Below are 24,955 nucleotides of genomic sequence, written 5' to 3'. Positions count from 1 at the left end.
TAGCAGAGTTCCTCACTCCTGGATCCAAGCCCACATCTCCGATTTGTTTCAGTGATTCAAACAGACGATGTGTTCACTGACCATGTCCCTGGTTGGAAAAACAAGAGTGTCAGTTCAGAGATTTGTAGGCAGGATTATCAGGATTTAGCACAAGAGAAACTGCAGAGGAAGAGTCAGCTTATAGTAAAGTATATAAATAACTTTGCATATTTCAAACTTTAAGCTCAAGTTGCCAAAAAAAAAACCCTTAACTCAAGCTCCACTTACTAGCTTTTTCAAAATCTTTCAACCAGAAAAAACAAGATGACCTTGTGTGGATTTTTTGTCAAACCAAAGTCAAGAATGGACTTTCACGCTCAGTTAAGTTAACTGCTACAAGCAACCTCTACAGCAGCTTAGGTGTCAACTGAAAATTGTAACAGCAGAACAGACATGCCAGTCAATTCTGATTGCTTAGAGAAAAACAAGCTCCCTACCGACCTACCACAAACCCCATCTCAGGCTGATTAGCAAAGGGAAAACAAAATGGACAATCATGGCTGAGTAGGAACTACAAATCAGGATATGGCTGCGTCTACTGCATCATTTTTTCTGCTTATCTCTCTTGAAAAATCCTCCAGTTTGATGGAAGGTTAATACCAAATTGCTTGAGCGCACCTTGGAGAGTGTGTGAAACCACCCAGATCCCATAAAACCCTCTGTGACATCTGCTGGAAAGAATCTAACATCAAAACTGAGAAAATACAAGTTCTCACACTATTTTTTCTGCTCCCGTAATAAGCCACCTTAAATTATTAAACAACCCAGTGTGGGTGTTATTAAATCTGTTCATGGTGTGAGCAAAGAAAAGCAAGCAGACTAGACTTTTGCCCTTTTTTCCTTTTGTTTATTGATGTCTTTACCAGGTTGTTTGAGTGCAGGCAATAAACAGCATCTAATTAAAAATAAAGGTTTACATATAATAAACAGATACAGGGAATTATACACGAGAGCTCGTTGTTTGTTGGCACACTGCAAAAGCCCAGACACCTCGTTCTGAGTGAGATGGTAATTATCAATGCATTAATTAAAACTGACATTTTGCATTCCTATTTATATTGAGCCAATTACAGTGTGTTGCTACATTCTCAGAGGAATGCATCTTCTTACAAGATTAAATGTTGGCTTTTATTTGGAAATAATTCTTTTGTATTTATTACAATTACTAACTCTTTCAACCTCTTCTGATTCTTACATTTTCGTCTGATTTTACACACATTTTCGTCCCCCCCCCCACACACACACACACACACACACACACACACATAAACATACTTCACTTCACTCCACTTACTGCCAAGTCAATTTCTCATGCCCTTCTGCCAAGTACTGCCAATATGTTGGAGAGGCAAACATGATGAGAATGCTTCACTGGTTGTTCACCGCCACTGATGGACAATCAAGGGCACTCCTGGTGACAGGCAGCACCGCCTCATCCTTTTACTTGCTTATTTCTACACCGGCTCAAATAAAAGATCAGATTCAGCACGCCACATCAATATCTCATCATTCAAAGCAAAGTTTTCCTACTTCAAATGCGTACGTGGGCAAGAGAGAAGATGAAAAACAGACGAGATGAGAAAGTGGAATGAATATGCAGGAAACGCAGAGGATCTCCTCTACTCCGGATGTGTAAATGGATTTGCTAATTTAATGTGTCTTAAGCCTCATTCGGATGGGATTAACATTACAGTAAAAGAGGTGGGTAATGAAATATTCACTGTGCTTCCTCCATAATTGAACTTATCTCTCTGGACAGCGTTTTTTAACAGTGGGGAAACGACAGGATGTGGTCTCTAACCGACGTGGACATTCCACAGGATGAAGCCAAAAAAAGGAGAAAACCAAAAGCCTCCTCAGGGGAGTGCTGGACGGCAAATGCTGTGAGATGAATGGGAGTCAAAAACTGCACTCCTTCTCTGGGTCATAATTTAAATTTCGCTTAGAAATCAGAGGGAAAAAAAGAGAACTTGATAACCATCACATTATAAAGCTTTATTCCGTATTTAAGTCATCCAGTGATGTTTGTCTGTACATACAGTATCTCACAAAAGTGAGTACACCCCTCACTTTTTTGCAAATATTTTATTATATCTTTTCATGGGACAACACTATAGAAATGAAACTTTGATATGCATGTACAGCTTGTATAGCTTATGGATTTACTGTTAAATTGTATCAAAGTTTAATTTCTTTTCTATAGTGTTGCCCCATGAAAAGATATAATGAAATATTTGCAAAAATGTGAGGGGTGTACTCACTTCTGTGAGATACTGTATATGCATACATTATAAACAGGAACAGCTAACAGCTAAATCAGCATATTTTTACTGGTGCAAACTTGCCATAATGTAAACAAATTTAAGCTAAAAATGGGGCTCAAATGAGAATATCCGTACCTCTCTGTTGCTCACATTAAAAGAGTTTGTTTATCAGGTCTTGCTCTCCTTTCTGTCATCATACTGGTTCCCAAATAGGCCTATACTGTCTGTTAGTGTTAATATAGAGATCTACTTTAACCACTTAACACACGCCCCTGTTTTTTATGCTGTTAGCCTAAACGACATGCCCAAGTTGTGAGCAGCACAGATCCCACATAGTTTGAGACTCAGAGATGTGTCTGGTATCATTGGAAAGGAAACACTCTCAGGATTCTTGTAAAAGTGTCTGTGTGATTCTGTGACTTACTGACAAAGAGTGGCAGAGGTTACAATGATGGGGTTGTTTACTCGCCCATAGGTTTGCCTTTACAATGACATGTGTACAGACATTCAGAGAACTCTCAGCGGGATATAGACACAATGAGGCCGCAGCCACATGTCTTGGCTTCATGCAGTCCAAATTTGGAGTCAAAAGACCAAAAGATGAATTTTTCAGAGCTATTTTTCAACAGGTATGTCCATGCGTTTTCCTCAGGTCCTTTTTGGAGACTCCAAATGGACACTTGGTTACCAAAGCTGTATAACCGCAATCAAACACCTATAACTTCACATCCCCTTTGCCTACAATCAAAATCTTGGTCTCTAATGAAAGCTGACGCCATATTATCATTATTATTATTATTATTATTATTATTATTATAACTATATTTTTTTGTTTGGCCATATCTATCTATCTATCTATCTGTTTATTTTGGTATAAGTCATATGTTAAGTCGAAGAAGAACCAACCGTGTACCAAAATGCCGAGTGCGTAATGATATATGGTTCAACTCTTTTACGCACCGGGCGCACGCCGGTTACGCTTGGAGTTTGTTTATGGACAGCCAAACTTAATAGCTTAGTGTCATACACCGTTGGAAACCTCTGACTATTGGCTAAAAGGTTATCAACTTCATTTTACCGAATATTTCCATAGGCTAGAACAGCAGTCAATCAAAGCCATGTCGTCATTGTTGTCGGTCACATGTCCTCATTGGCTTTGGAGACATGTACTGCCTAATCCTAAACACTGATTGGCTGGTGTGTGGTGTCGTCAGAAGCAGAAGATGCTCACGGTCGTAAACATCTAGTCACGTGTACTCTGAGATGGACGTGCAGGTCAGGAAATGACGTAAACGGACCGTATATGGTTTGTTATTTGTGTTATTACGTTACGTGTTGGACTAAATACATGGACATATTGAGGAAAGTATTTCGGTTTTATGGAAACGGATTTCATATTTCACAAGAATGGATACTTGGCGAGCTGTACAGAAAGTCCTGAGTCATAAGATGATCGTTGTGGATAAAGGGAAGACTTTGAAGGTATGTAGGCATTATAGCTTTTCTTACTTAGCTCAGGGGCTAGCCGAGCTAATCGCTAATACTATTACGGCTGTGAGCAACCATATAAGTCGTGGTCTTGAATGAATCGGGACAATCTAAGCTTTCCAACGATGTACGGCATGAATATATATGTTTAAGGGTTGGTGTTTAAAACATCCAGAAGAACTTGTGGCTACAGCCTAACATCCGTCCCGTCCCGTAGACAGAACAGCGTGCGTTAAGTGGTTAAAATACAAGGCAGGATTAAATGACAGTAGGTCATTTTGGCTATACACAGCATGTTAAATGTGTCAAATCTCCACTAGAGAAGTAAATCCCACCTGAATGAGGAGATACTTCACCATAAATATCATCATCTCTTCTGCCAACTTTTATTTAGTAGAGTAGATAAAGCTGAAGACATTTTTTACCAGTGTGTCTGTCAGCATCATGATGAATGTCCATGAATGAAGTGATGAATTGTATCAAGCAGGTCAGTGAAAGCAATATATTTCTGGGCCCGGAACATCAGGATCAGTTCCTCGCTGGCTACAAAGAGATTTTTTACCTCCTGACCGTATCCATCATGACACATTCATCCAGCTGACACTTCCAACCTGTGAGGCACTGGCAGAGGTTTTCCTGGATCATGGAGAACGGGGTCAGTTCATACAGGGCTCTGTGGCACAGCTTGAACATATATCTGTGGCAACATGTTGGGAGCCTTTAATCACAGCTGTTATTCTGTCATGAAATTTATCGTAGAGCTTCACGCAGAGCTTTTCTGAGAGAAATATGTGTGCAGTGGCAGATAGTATCTCTTATTGAGCACCATTTATTTTGAAACCACTCTTGTGCGTGTAAGATGTGCTGTTCTGTTCAAGCGTATCTTAAATCTGCCTCAGTTGGCCTTGCACATTTTTTTTTTTAATTGTCAAAGAAATTCAAATGAATGAAGAATTTGTTTTTTTCATCTGATGCCAGTATAACTTTCTAGCAGTGATTTTAAATTAGCTGTCATTGTGTGTTGTCATACCAAAACCAAAGTGTGTCTTCACAACTGACAGCATCCTTTCTGTGCTGTTAAAACAAATCCACTCGTATTCCCTGTTTTGTTCTGCTCATTTTCTCTTTTAAAGAAGATATTATTTCCATTTATCCATTTGACTAAGCTAGCCACACGCGAGGCTTAGAGGACATGAACCAGAGTCTATGGTGTCCTCCAATGCTTTATCATTTATCATTATCAGTCCTGATCATGTCCACAGTCCAAAAACACAGAGCGCTACCGTCACTGGATTGCAAATATAATACATTACAATACAATTAGTAGTATATGACCCTGTCTACACCTGGCATTGACATGTGTCTCCAGTGATCCAATCACAAGTGGACAGCCGGGACAAATTGCCAGTCACACTTGTCTCTATTCTGTGTCTCAAGCTTACCAGTTGTGTCAAGAGTTCATTACTACGTCAGTCAGACAAGCACTCAATATGTTTTTATTGCTGGCTAAAGAACTAATAAAAATGTTTCAACAACTAAGATACACGTACAAGCTATTCCAGCTGTTCAGATTACTCCAACCATGTACATCTGTGCTCCTCTCCATTTTTGAACTGTTGTCACCATTTTACCACAACAACAGCCGTGTCTTTTATTGATGACGTATTTTGCCATTACGACCTTGGCAGGGACTCATTAGCATTTACACTACATAAGATATGTCGTATGTTATTTTATTGGAAATTTTGGATGTTGCATAGAAATATACAGGCTTTATATGAAACTGTGTGAAACTGTGTTACTACAATAAAGACGTAAAACATGTCTTCCCATTGAAACAACACTGTACTGGAGTTCCCTTTTTAAGTTGGATTTGTAATGGGAATATTCTTTGCATAGATTTGAAAACTTGAAATGCACTATGTCCTCTAATGATGGATGAAGGTGAAGTTCTGTGGGAACATTAATATCACATTAATGCTTCAGATAAAAGAAAAAAAAAAAACATAAATATTCATAAGTCAGGGTTTTCCAGACAGATAAAAGAGGTGTAGATGCATCTCTAAACTGGTCAATGCTTCTAGCTGAGTTGGCTGAGTCAATACACAGCTGAATTATTCATATCGACCACACAATTCTATGTTGACTTTCTGTAGCTAACAATGTTCTTACAGTATGACAGGTATCAGATAGTTGTTTTATTAAAAGGTACAAAACAAACATTTAAAACATCTGCCTACCTAACCACCAAGAGACCTGAAATCCTATTGGAAGGAATAAAACTCATGTGTGACAAGTGATGATCTGCTGAATTTGATACTTTTTTTTAAAATGTTTGAATCTAGGTATTTTCTTGAAGTGGAACACCGTGAAAGTGACACTTAAAATGAGCAAATAATCATTTAAATGTTCATATCTGTATCTGATTGGTGTAATTACTGTAGCAATACGATTCTTAGATGACTGCATGATTCATATTCTGATTCACCATGTTGTTTAGTTTCTAGATTAATTTGCACATACAAATAAATTGCAACCAGGATTTAGATCAGATTTAGATTTTCACATCACGGATAATGAAAAGATAATAGATTCATGACTGTACAATTGTGCAAACGTGTAATCACAGTAATAAAACCTATTAGAATGACTTCATTGTGTACAGCTGGCATCGCAGCACATGCTGGAGAGAGAAATCCTCAATCCTCCCTGACACAAATATCTGTATCAGCTCCAGCCTGAAGACATTTCTCTACAGGCAGCAACACTGAGGCGCCTTTGAGAAGAGAGAGAAAAAAAAGTAAATGTCAAGAATCATTCTGTTGCTGCTTACAACAAAATGTGCCGGGCTATGATGGGATCGTCCGTCTGTGTTGGAGACACTTAAATCAGCGGGGAGCCTGGTCTATATCTATGCTCTATCTGTGTCAGAGCGAGGGCCGGGACGCAGCCAGCAGGGTTAATGATGAGCGGGGGGACAGATGGTTTTTGTTGTCATCTGGAATGATGGCTCCCAGCTTCGTCTCTGTCATTGAACCGAAGCTGACGGACGGACAGGCACACAAAGAGCATGGGAGATCCTTACATAGTTGCCAGCTGACAATGAGATTTTCAAAAAATGACATACCCCTTCTTTTTTTTGTACATACCAACTTGTTTTCCTGTTTTTTTTGGTAAACCACAAAAACAAAACCAATATATTTTAGTCTCAAATGAAAAAGGTAGAGGAATGTCACTCTTGCAGGTGTCTATTTTTGGAGCAAATCCCAGATTAAGATAAAACAGATTAGAGATGGTAATAGACTGCTGACTGTCAGGACTCAGAATATACAGCCGTTTTCATGTATATCACTTTATCTGTCAGTGTTAGACACAGTGTCCTCTTGTACCTTGACAAATGAATACAGCCGAATGAGCGTGATTGTGTGTGTGTGTGTGTGTGTGTGAGAAAGAGAGAGTGCACTAATGCTTGATAATTTACTGCTAGTGAAGCTTTTCACACTGAGAAACTTGGCCGGCTTTTAATTGACTTAATCATTTTATGACTCTACAATGACAAAAAAAAGAAAAAAGAAGACGATGAATGCCCTCTTATCTGTTAGGAACAAAAACGAACCAGCCTGCCAGAGAAAAAAGGGAGAAGACGTAAAGCATTTGAACCACAATGAAAGGACGTTCTGTTCCTACAGTTCGGAGGTCCGCGGGGAAACTTTATCTTCAAACAAATTTGGTATCAGTACCTCTAGAGCCTTTTTTTTTTCCTTGATGGTAGATAAAGCTTTCATTATTTCAGGGTATTCTCAGCAGAGATGTGACAAGAGACCCAATGCTGAAGCCAAAGAAGGTAGCGTTAGTACTGCTGTGGCTCACAGTTTACATGGTCCATAACAAAAATGACTTTCATACTTTCAGTGAACATTGTAGGACAAAGGATGTGATGCCTCCTTAAAGTGCAGCATTTCACATTAATTATATAGAATGAGGAGGCCCACCACATAGTGACACCGGAGCCCAGCAGGATGATGCATTCAACTTAAAAAATTCACAAAATGTTCTTCTGGGGAGTATGCCCCCAGCCCCCCCTAGAGGGTCAGACTGAGGTCTAACCATCATTGTCTCTCAAATGTATGTGGGAAACACTCAAGTGCATATTTAGACCTTAGTGGCTGCTGTGGGTCTGCTATGACCTTGGCAGCTAAATTCATGGTGTAACGGACTGTCATGTAAATAATACAGCTCATTGGTTCCACCCAGTTTAACAACCCTGTCCGCTATGTTCTTGTTGTGTACAGGCGATGCACCCCCACCCTCCAACACACCCAGTACAAAAAGGTCAATGTACTCAGAATGCAGGTCTAGTGCAACAGTACAAGCATAGATCTTTCTGAATTGAAACTTTTCCTCCCTTCCTCTTCCTTAAAAAGCAGAGGCACAGTTGAGCTTTTGCAACACTAGTATTAGCATTCCATGTCAGCTTGTTATCAATAATAGGGCCCAGGTACTTATACACCTGTACTATTTCAATAGTTGTATTGTTCATAATTACAGGAGGCTGAGAGGAGTTTAGTTTTCTTTGTGTTTTGAATCAATAAGTTTTCTGAGCACCAGATTGCAGTGTTGAAGATCAGAAATGTACACACATAAAACACTCATATACACACCCAACATCACAAAATCTGGTCATATTACTGAGCAGGCGATTTTACAAAATCAATAATCAGTTTCCAAAAACTAGATGGATCATCCATCTACTCAGTTGTGTTAGTGCTGGTTGCTTTTTCTTTGATATCGCACCGGCCGGAGATGCGCTAGCTCGGAGTTTCAAGCACTCTTCGTTTTCTAGCGGGTGGGTTTTCAAATGGTGAAATAAATTTGTGGTACTACCACCTTTTGTGGCAACGCTTTTGCGGCATATTTTACAAATTACCGTTGTTTGCTCAACGTCCTCCCTGTTGAACCCAAACCACCGCCAGACGATGGATCCTACGTGGTTTCTCTTAGGAATTAATTCTCCCTCTATTTTTCTTCGCACCTGCAGTTGCCGCTACCTCTTGTGGCTACCTCGGGTGTGTGCTGCTACATGCAGCCGGGCGTATGACGTTGCACGCACGACAGAATGTGATGTACGTAACTAGGTGCGCTTGTTTTATCTCTCTGTGCGGAGAGATGAGAGAGAGTGAGAAAAACCTTCATACATATATATACATATACATATATATATATACATATATATATATATATATACACATATATATATATACATACATACATACATATACATATATATATATATATATATATATATATATATATATACACACACATACATACATATACATATATATATATATATATATATATATATACACACATACATACATATACATATATATATATACACATACATATATATATATATATATATATATATATATATATATATACACACATACATACATATATATATATATACATACATACATATATATATATACATACATACATATATATATATATATATATATATATTCACGATATAGTAATTTTCTATATCCCACAGAGAACAAGCCGCGATACATCGAGTACATCCGATATATCGCCCAGCCCTAGATGGATGTATTTTTCATTTTAGTCCAATGTAGCTAATGTTTGTAGATTCTTCTTTCATATTTAATAGCATCACAGTGAAAACTAAGAAAGAAAGTGTATGATAAATGCACCTAACCTCATCAACCCCAAAAATTCACAACAGAGGAAGCAGAGAAACTGGCGTGCTAATCCACGTTTAACGAAATGGAAAAAAACTCTGCCAGCTGCTACAAGATATAAAATTGCAATTGTATCAATCATTTCCTCAGTTACATTGAGGGCCACTCTTTTCTGCAAGTTAATGATACATTTCTCAGCAATCGCTTTCGGTTAGGCTGACCTCTTTTGTGTTGCAGGTGGATAAAAACGGGGGGGCTCACAATCCCTCACGTCGACTGAGTGGCTAATCCCCATCTGTCAGACTCACCGGGTTTGACAGGCATCTGCCATTACGGCTGCGACTCAATCAGCTCATCATTGGAGCTGAGCGATGACACCACAGGAGAGAGACTGGCAGGTTTGAGTACAGGGAAACCTCTGAGGCTCAGGCTCACTGTATAATATCATTATACCTGCTTGGAGAGAAAGGGAAGGCGAGCGTATGGTAATGAGCAATTTCCACGGGGGTCTGACGGCGCTTTGCTCTGCGGTCTGTCGTTCCCAGGCTTTGCCCAGATGTATTATGCGATAACTTGGGTTGAAGCGACTCTGGGGAAGAGTAGGAGGACGGGGAGACGGGAGAGGAATGCTGGGATTTGAGGATATGGCGGCCTTAACTCTGCGAAGCTCACATTTTCCCAGGGAGGGACCTCATATTTGACGTTTCAACAGTTTCCTCAGGCGGACTGGCAGTTTTTCTTGTATGAGAGCCAAAATACAAGCATCGCAACACACACAGACACACACATATGCACACACGACCACACACAGGTAGCGCATAAACAAGTGCAACGACGCATGGCCCGCGGGTAGATTGTGCAAATGAATGATATGAATGAGTGCTTTTGATGTGCGGCTTTGTTATACGCGCTGAATACAAAACCTCTTTTTGTACAGCGTGCGATTGAGTTCAGAGCTTGTCTATGATTCAGTGTATTCTGTGTTGCTGGTTGCTACGCATCATCATAACAAGAGAGATTGATAGAGATGGAGAAATACAGAGAAGAACAGATGAAAGCCATTCCTCCAGAGGGCTTTCTCTCTCTCTCTCTCTCTTTTTTTTTTGCTCCACTGGCCATCAAAGATCTTTGGCCCCTCTGTGCCTACTTTGCTGCCAGTTAGTGTGCAAACATGGCAGCGCACCAACTCTCTCTGGAGCCAAGCGGGGGCCACCCACAATCGGCCGGCATTAGAAATGGTGAGACACACAGTAGATGTCTGAGTGGGACTGTAATAACACACTTTCTTCATTTATAGATCTGGCTGTTTTTCCTCTTTTTTGTGGTTGAACAACAGCACGGAATCCAGAAGGGAAGGAAATGGAGAGGCTTGGCTCTGAGCAACCCAAGCTTTGTATTTCAGCCCCCCCTCCCCGGCCCCTCCGCTCTCGCTGTCCATCAATATTTGTGAGCATTAAAACCAAATCAATGTCTCCTGGACGGGAACTAATCCCTGTGGCCTTGTGCTTTTTTGTCTGGGCACCACCACCTTTCATTATTCGACATCAATCGGCCATGGAGAGAATGAAAGGACCGCAATCAGATTAGTGACAGGTACACTCCCTGAGATAACAGCATTAGCTCCTTAAAGACGTAGCTAACTGCTGGCCCCAGACATGCCCTCCATCCCTGGCCATCCTCCATCTCTCCCCTTGCAGTGACCTCGCTCCTGTGACAAATAGATGACAGCTTTTTCATAAAATATTTCCCTGAATATCATGGCTCTCCAAAATCATCTTTGTTGCCACCCAGATATATTTTTTCCAGCTATAGCAGCGTTCATGATCGTTCAAATTCTACCAAAAAAAAAAAAAGGTTTTCTTGAGCCTCCAGCACTGATAATCTCTCTGTCCTTTCAGTGGTGGGGATGCCTGAACAGGATTGGCCTGTAGATTGAAGCCATCCCTCTCCCAATCCCTCCCTATTAGATCTGCACCTCAAGGCCTTCCCTCATTAAAGGAGTGGTGGATTTCATCTGGCATTGGGCTGACACCCCATAGATTAGACCCTCTATCTCTCTGCCTCCCCTGCCTTCACCCTCTATCTCTCTGTCTCCCTTTCCCTCATTTCTCTTCAGAGCTCCAATTACTCTTCTCTGGCTAAGTGTCAATAAACCCACCGAACACACACATGCACGCACACACACACGCACAGAACACCACCTGATAGCAGCTTGGGCACTTATTCTCTCTCCTGCAGCACAACAAAGAAAATTACACTGTACAAACCAATCTATTTCAATTTAATGTTACATTAACTTAAACAAGACTTTTGTTAGGCACTATTAAAATGTTATATGCCTTGACTGATATTCGGAAACAAGAAAGGAAAATATAATTCAACTGGCACCCTCTAAACCCATTTAAAAAAAAAGACACACATACACAAGATATTTCCCTTTAGAGCTGTTTTGTCAGCTTCTAGTCTAATAAAAGAGTACTACTTTATCAATAGTGTGGTGAGGGAGGTACAGAGCTGAAATGGATTAGTGTGGACAGGCCATCAGGGCAATAGATAAGTCTCCAAGAAGTGTTTAAAAGCCCAGAGAAATGCTTTCTGTTGTTATCTCGGAGGAGGTAGAAGGGAGGTGTGTGGGGGGGGGGGGGGGGGGAGCCTATTGAATTTGATGGGCTCTGGCAGAAAATCAGTGGTCACTGAGCCACTAAAGCAAGCCCCCGATAATGGAATACAATACAAAACAAAAGCTGCTATATAAAATCTGAATTGGACCAATTTTCGTTCCCCGACTCGTGTTTTTTGCGGCGCCCGTCTACAGGTGTCTTGTGCACGGGGCTGTGCAGCCTACACAAGCAAGGCAATGAAGCAAGCTGCGACAATATGGAAATTCCCTGCCGCGGCTGTTTAGGCGATAAATGAACTTGAGCCAACAGGCTAAAGCATCTCTGAAGACCATGAGTACCAGAACAAGAATCACCAAACAGTGGATCTATTTTGAAAACTATCATTTAGATATATCATATTAATAATAAAACTCACCCTACACACTACAACTGCTCCTCATTGATTCAGTGTTCTGCTGGTTTGGGTCAATGTTGCTCTGAAGATACACTTGAATAGAGCTGTCAATGGGAAATTTGGAGGGAAAATTATGTAAGTGAGTGCCTATTAAAAACAAAAAATCACAATCTTTTTCATGTATCACTCTGCACTTCTGTATCTGAGGGAGTTTTTATCAGTTTAAACAGTCCCCTGAAAAACATAAACCTCCCACAGTCACTCCCAGGTGTCTTCACAGCTAATGAACCTGATTAAACGTCAGCCCCTCCGAGATTGTAGCTGCAATTTGATCTTTTACACTAAGCTGACTGAGAGTTGATATGTGAAAGCGCTCCGTTCTCTCTGTGGGAACAGCAGGTGAAGCTCCGAAGAGATTCCAGGTGGAGTGGCGGCACCCGAGAGGCCGCGCCAGCTGCTTGGCCAATCTGCATTTTTACAGTAGCGTGCTTCCACCTATCACCTGTTGACACACTGGATGTCATGGAATGGATCATAAAAAAAACATTAAGTCTGCCTGAAAGCTCTTTCATCATAATAACTGCCGTCATAAATGTTTGTGATAGTTGTTGCGATGTTTTTACAGCATGTTTGCTTGTTTCCTTATAGGAAAACCTGTTAAATTTCAACACTTTAAATATTCTAAAGTTTAATGGAGCGATGCACTGTACTTCCTAAAGGGCTGTGTGAAACTCTGAAAAAAATCCATGTATTTAAATGAGAAACAGGCTCATCATTGATGATATTGGAGAAGAGAGGACTTTGAAACCTGTTTTCTATTTATTTTAATGAACTTTGATTGCTTAAAAAAAGAAAAATTCAACAAATGTAATGTGTCTAATCTAGATATTAGAAATCTCAACATTCTCCTATCACTGCAGCGCTTTCTTCAAAGATTGAACCGACACAATCTAATTAATTCTTAATTGTCAACACGGTGTGCTTTTCTTGGCTATTGGATTTACTTTGTGCTACGCAACTGTTCACTCGTCTTTGAAATGAAAACCTTTATAACGCCACAGATAGTTTTGTGTGAGCCATCTGCTCTGCATAATGTTGCTCATAATACTCATAAAGCATTAACTGATTGCAATGCTAACATTAGAAAACCAATATGTTGTTTGTTTTTACTCTCCCCTGGCTTTTGTTCTGATTGTTCTGAGCACATTTTCTGTCCATAAACGTGTTAATAATCATTTCATGCTATAAAAGTAATACGTCGCTTGAGGATCTGCCTTGAATAAACACATTAACAAAATTTCTGCTATGGATTAAAAAAAACATGCTGACGAGGGAGGCGCCATTATAAATCTTTGCATTTCTCTCAGTATTGTATTTGTAGACGTATTACATGCGAGAAAGGGACATGCTCCCTGGCAGAGCTCCATAATCCAAACTAATGAGCTGTGACTTTGGCGCCATTGATGCACAGTACAGAAGGCCTTGCTAGAGGATTCCTGATATGGACCAAACATGTCAGTCTGGCTGCTGCTGCTGGATCTGTGCATCAGCAGGCTGTTTAACTGAGATTATTTCTTATTATGGTTGAGGAGATATGTTAATGCACAAGATGAGAAAAGAACATATTATTCCCTTAGTTGGTAGAAACTCAAAAACCCAATAAGCTTTTCCTGCAGCATCAACACTCACACAAACACAATCCAGCGTGAAAATGACTGCAATCACAAATCAGTATAAAGGCATTCCCAAAGTGCAAGAGGAGAACTATGAACTAACAATGGATCAAACCCCCGAGAATATAAAAGGCCTGGCCATGAAACACAGAGGTTGTTACAAAAGAGAGGAGGCCAAACACTATCTCTTTGAATTTGATTTCTTATTACCCAAAGGAACATGACAAAAAGCGATGACCCGCCAGCTGCATGTGGAATTCAAAGCCCATGTCTGACAGAGTGTTCTGAGCTGAGGAGCGCTCCTACCAGGCCGCTTTCAGCAGTTTATCAAGGCGACTCTGAGGGACATGGAGGTGGGAATGAACGGAGGTGGAGGTGGTGAAAAGGTGTCAGGGTGACTTATCTAAACAGAGATGTATAAATATGTGCTCTACGGTGTCAGGTCAAACCTTTAACTGCTGCTGATATCACCTTTCAACCTGGGAATAAAATGCAATCTCACATTGAATCCATAAGTATCATAGAGTTTTGAGTGTAAATGAAAATGGGTTCAAATAGAAAATATATTTAGGATAAAAACGGGAGTTAACTTAAGCCAGGTGTAGACTACAGGACTATTGAAATCTTTTAAAAATCCTGTTGATAGGGCCATTTATGACGGACAGCTAATCATAGTGAGGTTGCGCATCACAGGATTTTTACAGTCCTTGAGCTGTTACGCCAAGTTGCCAAGGTAACGCAGAGTGCCTCTGCCCGGAATCGCTCAAGCTTTGAAGATTAGCTAACTGCAAATGCTAGCTGTGGAGTTAAGGTAAAATAGTTTGGTAGCAAATGTTAGCTAGCAGTAAGCTTGAAAATGGTTCTACCAACTTTTCTTTCTGCTGGATGCTCCTCCATCTTCCCAGCCACTGATGTTTATTATTTTAAACCCATTCATTCGTTGGCTTTGCATCACTGCACGTCCCACAGACTTCCAACTAAATCAAAACAGTTTAAAATGATCCTGTGGTCAAACATGACTTCCAGATTGGACCAGGAGAGAAAATAATCTCATTGTTGAGCGTCTCACATGACAGGGCTGTTAAAACCGACTGACTCAGGATTCTATTGAAGATTACAAAGCGGCTGGAAAATGAGTGTGGGTTTTGTCTGGGACTTAAAATCAGGGCAAAAGTCCTGTAGTGTAGACTTGGCTTTACTAGGATTGGGTGAAAATGGGAAAGATAATTAAGAAAAAGCAGGATTTGTGTTGATGTGAATACAATATCTGGAGTTTGATTGAGACAGGAAACTGAGCGCTGTTGCTTGGGGGTTTAGTCATATCATTGTATACGCTACCATCTGGGGAATGTTTACAGACGAGATAATACACAGACAGCAGGGGTGGGGGGGGGGGGGGGGGGGTCTCAGCATTTAGTATGCTGGTAATATGATTCAGACTCAAATGTAAATAAACACCTTAAACGCAACAAATGTACCACTGTGCTTCCATTTGTAAAAGCTGCAGCAATGAGAAAAGCCTCTGAATCATGCAGGAGAAAATGTCGACATTCAGCACAGATGAAGAGATGACAGGTTCAAGTTCTTAGCACCATGCCCCAAGGCCATCGCTATCCATTCAAGATATGAATGTCTTATTGAGACCTGGCATGAGACATTTCATGCAATTAAGATAACTATTGAGATGCTGTGTTAATATTTGAATAGACCTGCACTCATAAAAAAACTTGCCTAATGATTTGCAGCGCACTGTAAATCTCCAGTAACCTTGAGACTATAACTTTTTTTTTTAATCCTTTTGTCACATGCAAACTTCAATGTGTGACCTCTGTCAGCAGCTCACCTGGCAATCTGTGATCACCATTAATATTTAGGCTCTTCATTCATAGAGAGGCAGTGGGTATGAGAAGCCAGAGAGTTTATTTCAGTTGCTGCACACACATTATTAAAAAAAAAAAAAACTCCTCAAGTGAAACATCACTTAAAGATTATTGAGCCGGAGACGAAAGGATGTGAGGAGCTTGTTACATGCAGGTAAAACTAATGTGACAGCAAAGACCTTAAGCAGCGTTCCCATTAAGACTTAACAACATCTGTGGGTGAGCATATGTCCTCCAACTTTCCCAGTTGATCTCAATAATGTATACAGAGCTGGAAAGGCATTTACATAAAAACCCACGTAGGATCAGGTAAAATAGCTGGTAGGCAGTCGGAGGCTCGCTCTGCTATGCCTTCCCTGCTTATGAATATTAATCTCCACATGATCGCCAGAGCTGTGCTTTCCCTAATAAGGATGGCCATTCTTATTGAAGGTCTGCGGGATCAAAATAGCACAAGCTACAGACTTTCCTTGACCTTGGTAAATTAACACGCGGAGAGCAATGTGTGTGTGTGTGTGGGGGGGGGGGGGCTTTGCGAGGGGGCATTGCGCTGTGCACATGAAAATGGCTCCTTGTGTGTTTTCAGTCAGTGTAAGACAGAACAGCCCAGCTGGAGGCAGAGAGAGGGAGTGTGCATTTTATTCAGGAGATATTCCTGAGAGATGAAGGCAAATTTCCAACTGATGAATATGCAATGTGCAGTTTATGGGAAGACCTTTGGGCGGCAACGCACAGGAGAATGTGTGAGAGACTATGAGGCGTGCATTCTGTACGTCCAACACGTGAACTGTTTGGAAACAGGAGTCAATTAAATTGACTCAGAAAGGCAAAGAGCCTGAGTGAAGAGTGAATTTTCATGTCTCGTAGAGTATCAAATGGTAGAAAGCTTTCTGACCACAGTGGCTCCAGGGCTCACTTTGTTTACCTCATCCAGCATGTTTCATGTCGGTGACCATGCATCTCACATTAGCGCGCTGCTGGATGGAGATTTTGTTGCTGGGGTTTTCAGACTACATTTACAATAATAATGGGTTCTTCTTTCTTATTTTGTAATTTGTATTTTTACAATATATCATGTAATTTACACTTTGTTTTTCTTTTTTAAAAACATCAAGAGAGGAACCGAATGTGCAATGAAAGCAAATTGAACTTTTCTCAAGTTATGCTGCACTAAACTGCTGTTTAATCTAGTGTCTCCCCAGCCTGCTGCCACTCTCCCACTCTCTCTCACTCTCCCTCTGTGTGTATGTGTGTGTGCCTGAGTGGAGACAGGTGTGCTGGAGTCAGAGCAGAGCCACACCAGCTGCACTTCATCACTGTTATCAAGCTCTCCACAAATACCCAGCTCTGCCTCTGCCTCTCTGCCAGATCTGCTTCAGTCAGTCTACGCTTCGAGCCATATTTCATGCATTACCAGTTTTCTTGGCTGTTTTATTTTCTCCCCTTGCCTAGCTCTGTCTCCTGTAGTTCCATCTGCCTTCCATGGTCTTGTCCCCTAGACCCTCGGTCTTCCCAGCTTCCTGTCCGAGCCCCGGCTCCATTTTCTCAGACCTGTACTCCCTTTCTCCAGCTTTTAAAATAAATACTTTGTTCCCACCATCCCTGTCTCCTTGCTACTGAGGGTCTGTAATTGGGTTCACAGTGTATCTCTGCTGAGCTTCCAATATCAGCACCCTCATACCTTTGTATCATACTGTTTTACAATCCCAAAACTATTCAAAACTAAGCATATCTGGCCAAAACAACTACCAAGACTTTCTGTTCTCAAATTTTCTCTTTTGTATAAATTACACCTTTGAATTGTTAGTCTCTAGGCAGGGATCTACTGTTTTAATTTTCATTTTATAGATGACCAAAAATAACAAAAAACTGGCTAAAAACTACTTTATTGAGGTCATGGATAAAAGAAGATGAAGAAAATATATGATGAAAACTCAACACACATCATTAGAGTGGAGATATGTACGCCCAGGACTTGCTGAGAGGACCATGTTGTTGCCAACTGTGTAGGCAGCCCAATGTCAGACACAAGATAAGGACAAGCTACATGCTGAGACTAATTACCAGCAGCTAATTTTAACTGCTAAATATGATAAATCTATTAGATGAAGTCGTGTTTGCAGTTTCCTGTCTGTAGATGGATGTACGCCATTTTTTCCAACAGGAAAGCAGCAGACAAGTTAGTCATAAAGCAGAAGTTTCAGTGTCAAGTGTTATCCATCAGTATATAAAGACATGCTGATAGTCTGATCTGTAGCAATGTATCTTATTTCAATATTTTATATTTATATATTTTATATCAACAATCTTAATGCGCAACTGCATCACAAATGTTACCTCAAGCCATGAGACGGATGTGAACTTCATGTGAGTTCAGCACTTGACTTATGACTGAGTAAATTAACAGTAATGCATTTAATTAATAAAGACATGAGTGGGATTTTTCTCCATAGTTACAATAACTTGATGACTTGATATTGTTTTGTTTTCCTGCCTAATGAAACCTTTTACAGTCTAAAGTATGAGTCTTATCTACATGATTCATTGTACATTTGATAGTAAATTTGATAGTGATATTTATTGTTTTTTTCAGCATATAAACAGTACTTGATTGGGGTAAACGTTCTGCCTTATTTCATTCCTTCTGAGTCATACTCACCATGCTCTTAAACATAGCAACATCAGGTTTTGCCAGATTATTTAAACCGCTTAACTTGGAAGTAAAGCTGTCTGCATGCAGTAAAATAAGTCATTCTGCAAACTGATGAACTGTGATGGATATTTACACAGCTCACCAGTGTTTCTCTTCTATACTAATCTGGGGTTCAGAAAGTTTATGCTTCTGTGGCTGCTGGTGTTTTGTTCCTGTCTCACTTCTTTTTTCTTTAGCAATGTTACCACATTTCCAATTCTCAGCAATTATCATGATGACAATGTATTCATTTACAATGTCTACTTGTGGCCTCAGTTGATTACTTTTTAAAGAAATAAACCACTTTATGATATCCTGAAACATTAAACCTTCTTTGCAAGAGGTTAATGATATTTAAGCATCAAGATCACACATTAAATATAAATAGATGTGAATAAGCCACATTAATAATATGTAATAAAAAGCTTTGAATTATAATAATCACAATCCTTGTTAGTCAGTGTGCTAAGCCCTCAAATTCTCTTGATTAATGCTTCATATTATTTAATGTTAGTTGAAATAGGATAAAATCACTACAAACACAGATGTAAGAAGGAATGTACTTTGCGATAAGAAGGCTGTATGATGTATTGATTCTCAGAAAAAAGCATGGATAACACGAACGTTATGGCTGTTTGACTCGGTTTTCTCAGAGCAGCCTCCCAGCACAGGCTTATCCCTCCCAATATATCTTTGGTCACACCCCTGCTAATAAGATAACATGTATCTTTCTGTGTATTTGCCACTCTGAGTGAATGCGTGTATGATGCACTTCTGAATGAGGTATTGTAGGCAGTGGCAGTAATTAAAAAAAAAAAACAAAATGAACAAACAAGCAGCTGTGATGGGATCATAAATATTTCCAGGCCCATTTTAGCATGCTAATTTCTACTGGGATCACATTTCAATTTTATTGCTCCATTTCATTTCCTACCTTCACTTCCCCCCACCCCCCCCCCCCCCACCCCCTTCCCATGCAGTGTCATTTCTGCCGAGTGTTTCCTTTACCTGTGGCAATCTGTTTCACGGTGCTGAGATTACAGGCAGGTCTAATTAAAGCTGTTGTTATATTCATAGAATTAGCGGTGTATTAATTGGAGCAGAACAGGCGGAGAGAATGTGAGGTGGGCAGACAGACGTGGGAGAGTAAACTGGATTCACAAGGCATGTTAATCCATCACACTTCAAAGTCCCTCGTGGGACATCTAAACAAGCACAGCAAAATGGGAACGACTAGCAGTGTCTCATTTCAAGGGACCACTCCTTCTGCCTGTGCACTGCAATACCGAATCACACTCACACTGTGTCTCAAATCAAATACTTGTGTTAGTATACTATGTACTTACTTGCGCAGTGTGCACATTTCGACAGGCTAGAGTTGTCTCAATTCAAACACAGCCATTGTGCATTTACCAGAAGTGAGGATTAGCTTTTTAGCAGGCTAGCATTAGCAGTCACAGTACTAAATCATTACAGACTTTTAATATACTACGTAAAAATATAGGAGTATGAGATTTGAGACACAGCATTAGCTTGATCCATAAGTCTTTCCAAATACTGCAACCTATTCTTACCCCAACTAGAAAGACTGGTGCATCTTTTGTTGGCTTTGTGACACTAAAGTCCATTACTCAGCACTCATTTGTCTGATGCCAGATAAGAAAACTTGGAATGGCATTTAAACATGTTCAGACAGTTGTTGCTGTAACTTCTAAACTTCTGTAACTTCAGCCCTGTCGTTTGAAGATGACAACCTGAGAGATGTTGAAGCAGTTGGATCACACTTGCTGTTTGACAATAGTAAACTTAGTCTGTTGATGCTAAGCAACTGGATCAGTTGTACTTCAAAACATATTTTTTATGTTCAACTGACAGAAGCCCTCTAAAGGCTGATGAAATTATGAGAAGAGCAAAAGGAAGAAATCAGGTGATGTTACTTTGATGGACGGTTCAACAAACTTTAACCCAACAGACAGAGCTTCATTTCCCGTTTGCAACCACAACATTGTTTTTATTAAAACCATGACCACAATCAACCTATAACCTTTAACCACGATTTTTACTGTAACCATGACAACAAAGGTCCCCTAACCATAAGGAAGTAGTGGTTTGAACCCGAACCACAATGTTTCTCTAACCTTAAAGTAAACCTAACCTTGATCTTTCCCTAAACATTATATTTAACAAAGTTATCTTACCTAACCAGACCTTAACCGCAGCATCACATCATGAAATGTATTTATTTTCAACAGCGATTTGTGATGGTTTTAGAAGGCACAAACAAATGATAACTGCTGACCATGGCATCAGAACAGAAATTGCGTGCATGCATTTTTTGAAGTGCTAAATCCAACAACATATTTAGTCACTTAATTTGGCAGACTTGTGGTTTCCATGGCTTACCATTGAGGAAAAACAACAAATATGCAACCCTACACTGTCCTCTGTAATCTTTTGCTATAATTTGAACATAGATAAAGTTATAGATTTCAGCATTAACTCTAATGTTTGTGTTCCAATAACCAACCGACCAGATCAGCGACAATCGCCATAAAGCCAATAAAGCCAGATTGGATTGTGTTTTCCAAAAAGGCAGTGGACTGAAAAAACAGCCTCGCCCTCAGAATGCAGCGGCTGCATCGATTTTGCGCTGGGGTCACTTCTGTCTTCCTATCAGGCAAAGCATGCCAGAGGATCTTATGCAGACAATGGACCAATGCCTGTTTGTTTTTTTTTACTAACAGGCTCTATTGAATTTCTTATCGATATTTGTATCAAGCAAAATCATTGCCCCGCCTCAGTCAAGCACCCATTCTTTATTAATACCTACTTTGGATCGGCACTCTCGTCGATAGAGAGGACGGATACACTTATTACATGTGTTATCTGGACTCTGTCCTCTGAATGAACGAGACACCGTTGCGGGGGGAGCTAGGAGGAGGAGGTGGAGGAGGAGGAGTGGGGTTTATTGGTTTTAGCAAGGTCAGAGTGGGAGAGAGGGGAGAAAAAGTGCTGGGCCAGCACAATGGGCTTTTATTTTGTTGGGTCAGGCAGTACAGGCGATTAAGCTGTCAGCCAAGAGGGGACACTATTGATTTGGTAATGGGAGGGGGAAGAGGGGGGAGCATACCTCCTGTTGTTTTAATTTATTAGCCAGCAGCAATTTGATTTGATAGTGAGGAGGTGTAGCAATGTGAGGGCTACACAGAGCAGTGATCACAACAGTCTATACAAAGAACATCTCATTATAGCCCTCAGAGCTCTTCCATCCTCCTACCTGCTTCCCTTTGGACTCACTGCAGCGACAGCATTTGGGCACAGTCAAAGTTTTATTGGCATGCTATATGAGCGGTTTCCTTGCAGGTAATTTGATATGACACGTTGAATACAATACATCATTTTGACTGCCACAATGGGGCCATGCGCGCAAGATCTCAATTCATATTGACAGGCGGGGGGAAATTGAGAAGAATCGAGCCAAGCGACGGGAGTCTGGAGAAGTCTGTAAAAGTGTAATTGGGGTGGGCCGCTCCTCAAGTGAGGGGGGAATTGCAGGGTCACGGACTCTAACAACCCTCAACCCAGACAGTGGAGAGGAAATGACTGTGTATTTTACACAGTGGTTTCACAAAGCATCAGTGAGCAGAGCCGCTCCTGTGCATTCACAGGAACTGAAGGCTCCTGATGAAGAGCCAAGCAGGCAATGGATTTGCACTTTGAAATATTTATATTGTGCGAGGCCGCCGCTGTTTTATGGAAATAACATTCTGCAGAAAACATAAACACGCACAATAAACTGTAACGCTTTATCTAGAGTTACAGTTTCAATTCCAAGGGGTCAAGTGTATGAACTGAACATATTTTGCAAACTTTCTATCAGGACTCTTCCATTGCATTGCAAGATAAAGCATTTTTTGTCGTAGTATGTTTTATATGAAGAAATAAAGGCACATGTGCAGCTACCGTACATGCTGATGTTCCTGTTTCGAATCATAACATTAGATTTTCCATCATCACTTCTAATATATTGTTTAATGCTTATGACGCACTATTACAAAAATGGCTTTAACAATATGTTTTACTACGTACTTTAAATATCTAACTTAATCAAATTAACTCATAGGTGGAGGTCCGTAATAGTAAGGAACAGCAAAATGGGTTCATGGATCACAGACCTAGCTGGCCTGGAGTCTGTGATGGTGTGTTTAATGTCATCTGTAAAATTATTACTTTCACAATCATCATAACCCATGTTCAGATGGACAGCGTTATGTCACTTTGGTCATTAAGGCAGTAAATCCTCTCTTGCCCCTTGCCCTTTCATTTCAGAGAGAGGGGCAATTAATCTCCATCATTTTATGTGCAAGATCACGTATGAATATGCCATTTAATGTCAGTTTATTGCCATTTTATGATGCCATTGAAATTACACTTTTTGGGGTAGGGCAAATTAAATAGGTTAAGTCTTAAGACAGAGGTCTTTAGTGGGGTTAACCATCATAGAATGAGTTGTTGCTTCATGTCTGTCCAGGCAATAATTCTTTAAACCTCCATGAACTTCACAGATTCCCTACCACCACAAAGCAGATGTTTAAATCATGTACTCTATTTAAAATAGAACTGTCAATGTAAATTGCTCTGCACTGGTGAGCAGAGTCTCCTGCTTCTTCTTTCATTAAAAAACAGGTAGCGGATGTGACCAATTTGGCCCAACTTGGCTCTAGGTTGTTCATTTAGTGGGCTCAGTGTTTTTCACAGAGAGGTGCCCTGTTGGCTTTGTCCTGACAAAGTAGCAGGAGAGTAGCCGTTGAAAGGCCACAGCTCCAATTACATGCAGCCTCTGCTCCTTAAATGTCAAGCTGCTTTGCATTACCCAAAGTGCAATGGCATTCAGCAGGTATTAGCCCCACTCCAGCCGCATCTGTCGCATTGTTTCATGTGGTTCCTCAAGCAAAAAACTACATGATCGTCATCTCCTTTGATATCTATAACCCATCTTCTGTAAATTTCCCACTTCACGTTGTAATGATTTTCCTATGAAAACAGTCTACAACCGAGTCAAATGAAATAACAATTAGGTGGTTTGTGTTGCCATTATGAGGACGAATGGTTAGAGAATGGCCTTTCGGCAGCTTTTGTAATTGCTTCAGAGTGAAGATTCATGATCCTTCTTTCGATGCTGTCGGTTCATTGGCTGCATTGCCACCCAGGGCCTCTAAACTTTTTTTCCCATTAGAGACTCCACAGGCTTGACAATTTAGCTGCTTTGTCGATCATTAAGAGGGGAGATGCTGAGCTTCCCCTCTCTAATTAAACCTTGATTAGAAAATTGCTCTACCACAGGCACGACACAGAAGAAAGTGCAAGGCAGGGGACACAAGGGCGGCTGCAGTAACCCCAGAGAGTGGAGGTGCAATACACTTTGACCATAAAAACAGGATCACAGTTGCACTCAGCTACTGTTCTGTCAGCCTGCTCATTCAAGAAAAAGGTGTTAAGATCAATGTCTTCTTAATTAAGTCATTAGTACTCTACAATAAATAATCAATCCATGGCCAAGCCCCTGTTTCCAACATCAACTTCAACAACAAGCACAGTAACTCAGAGGCACTTAGTAGTAGCAGTAGTGTGTCTATTCACAACTTGAGGGATAAAACTGAAACATTTAAACACTAAATGGGCTTTTGCATGTACTCTGCATATTCACACATGCATCTGGAAAAGAGGATTTAACATTTAAGCATGTGATGGTTTGGACTACATGCTGTGCAGTAAAAGACTTTTATGTAAAGTCTCCTAAATCTTGCTAGTGGTGTTTCCTGGTGAGGGGGAACTGGGGAGGTTTGGTTGGTTGGTGGGTCTGAATGGGGGACAAGTCAAGTGTCTACAACCAAACACACTGTATGAACCAGGTTCAGTGGTCATTACCCCACGACCTGCAAGGGTCAAAACCACATTCTTCAGTCATGCTCTCAGTGAATGCTTGAGATATTATTTCTCTTATTAAACAGTATTTTCTTGAAAAGGACACACTTTTTTTGTAGTGATGTCACTCACAGGTTTTCAGTATGAAACCAGAACCAAACATTACTCGCTAACATCAAGTGTTGCATGGAAAAGATAACAGAGCTGCTTTGCATGGTATATTTTGCTTTTCTGAAAGAGCACTTCAGTTTGAGATGCATACATACATTCA

This window comes from Scomber japonicus, chromosome 13, assembly GCF_027409825.1.
Source record: "Scomber japonicus isolate fScoJap1 chromosome 13, fScoJap1.pri, whole genome shotgun sequence".
NCBI lineage: Eukaryota > Metazoa > Chordata > Actinopteri > Scombriformes > Scombridae > Scomber > Scomber japonicus.
The sequence above is the reverse complement of the archived record's forward strand: the minus strand, read 5'-3'. Positions refer to the sequence as shown.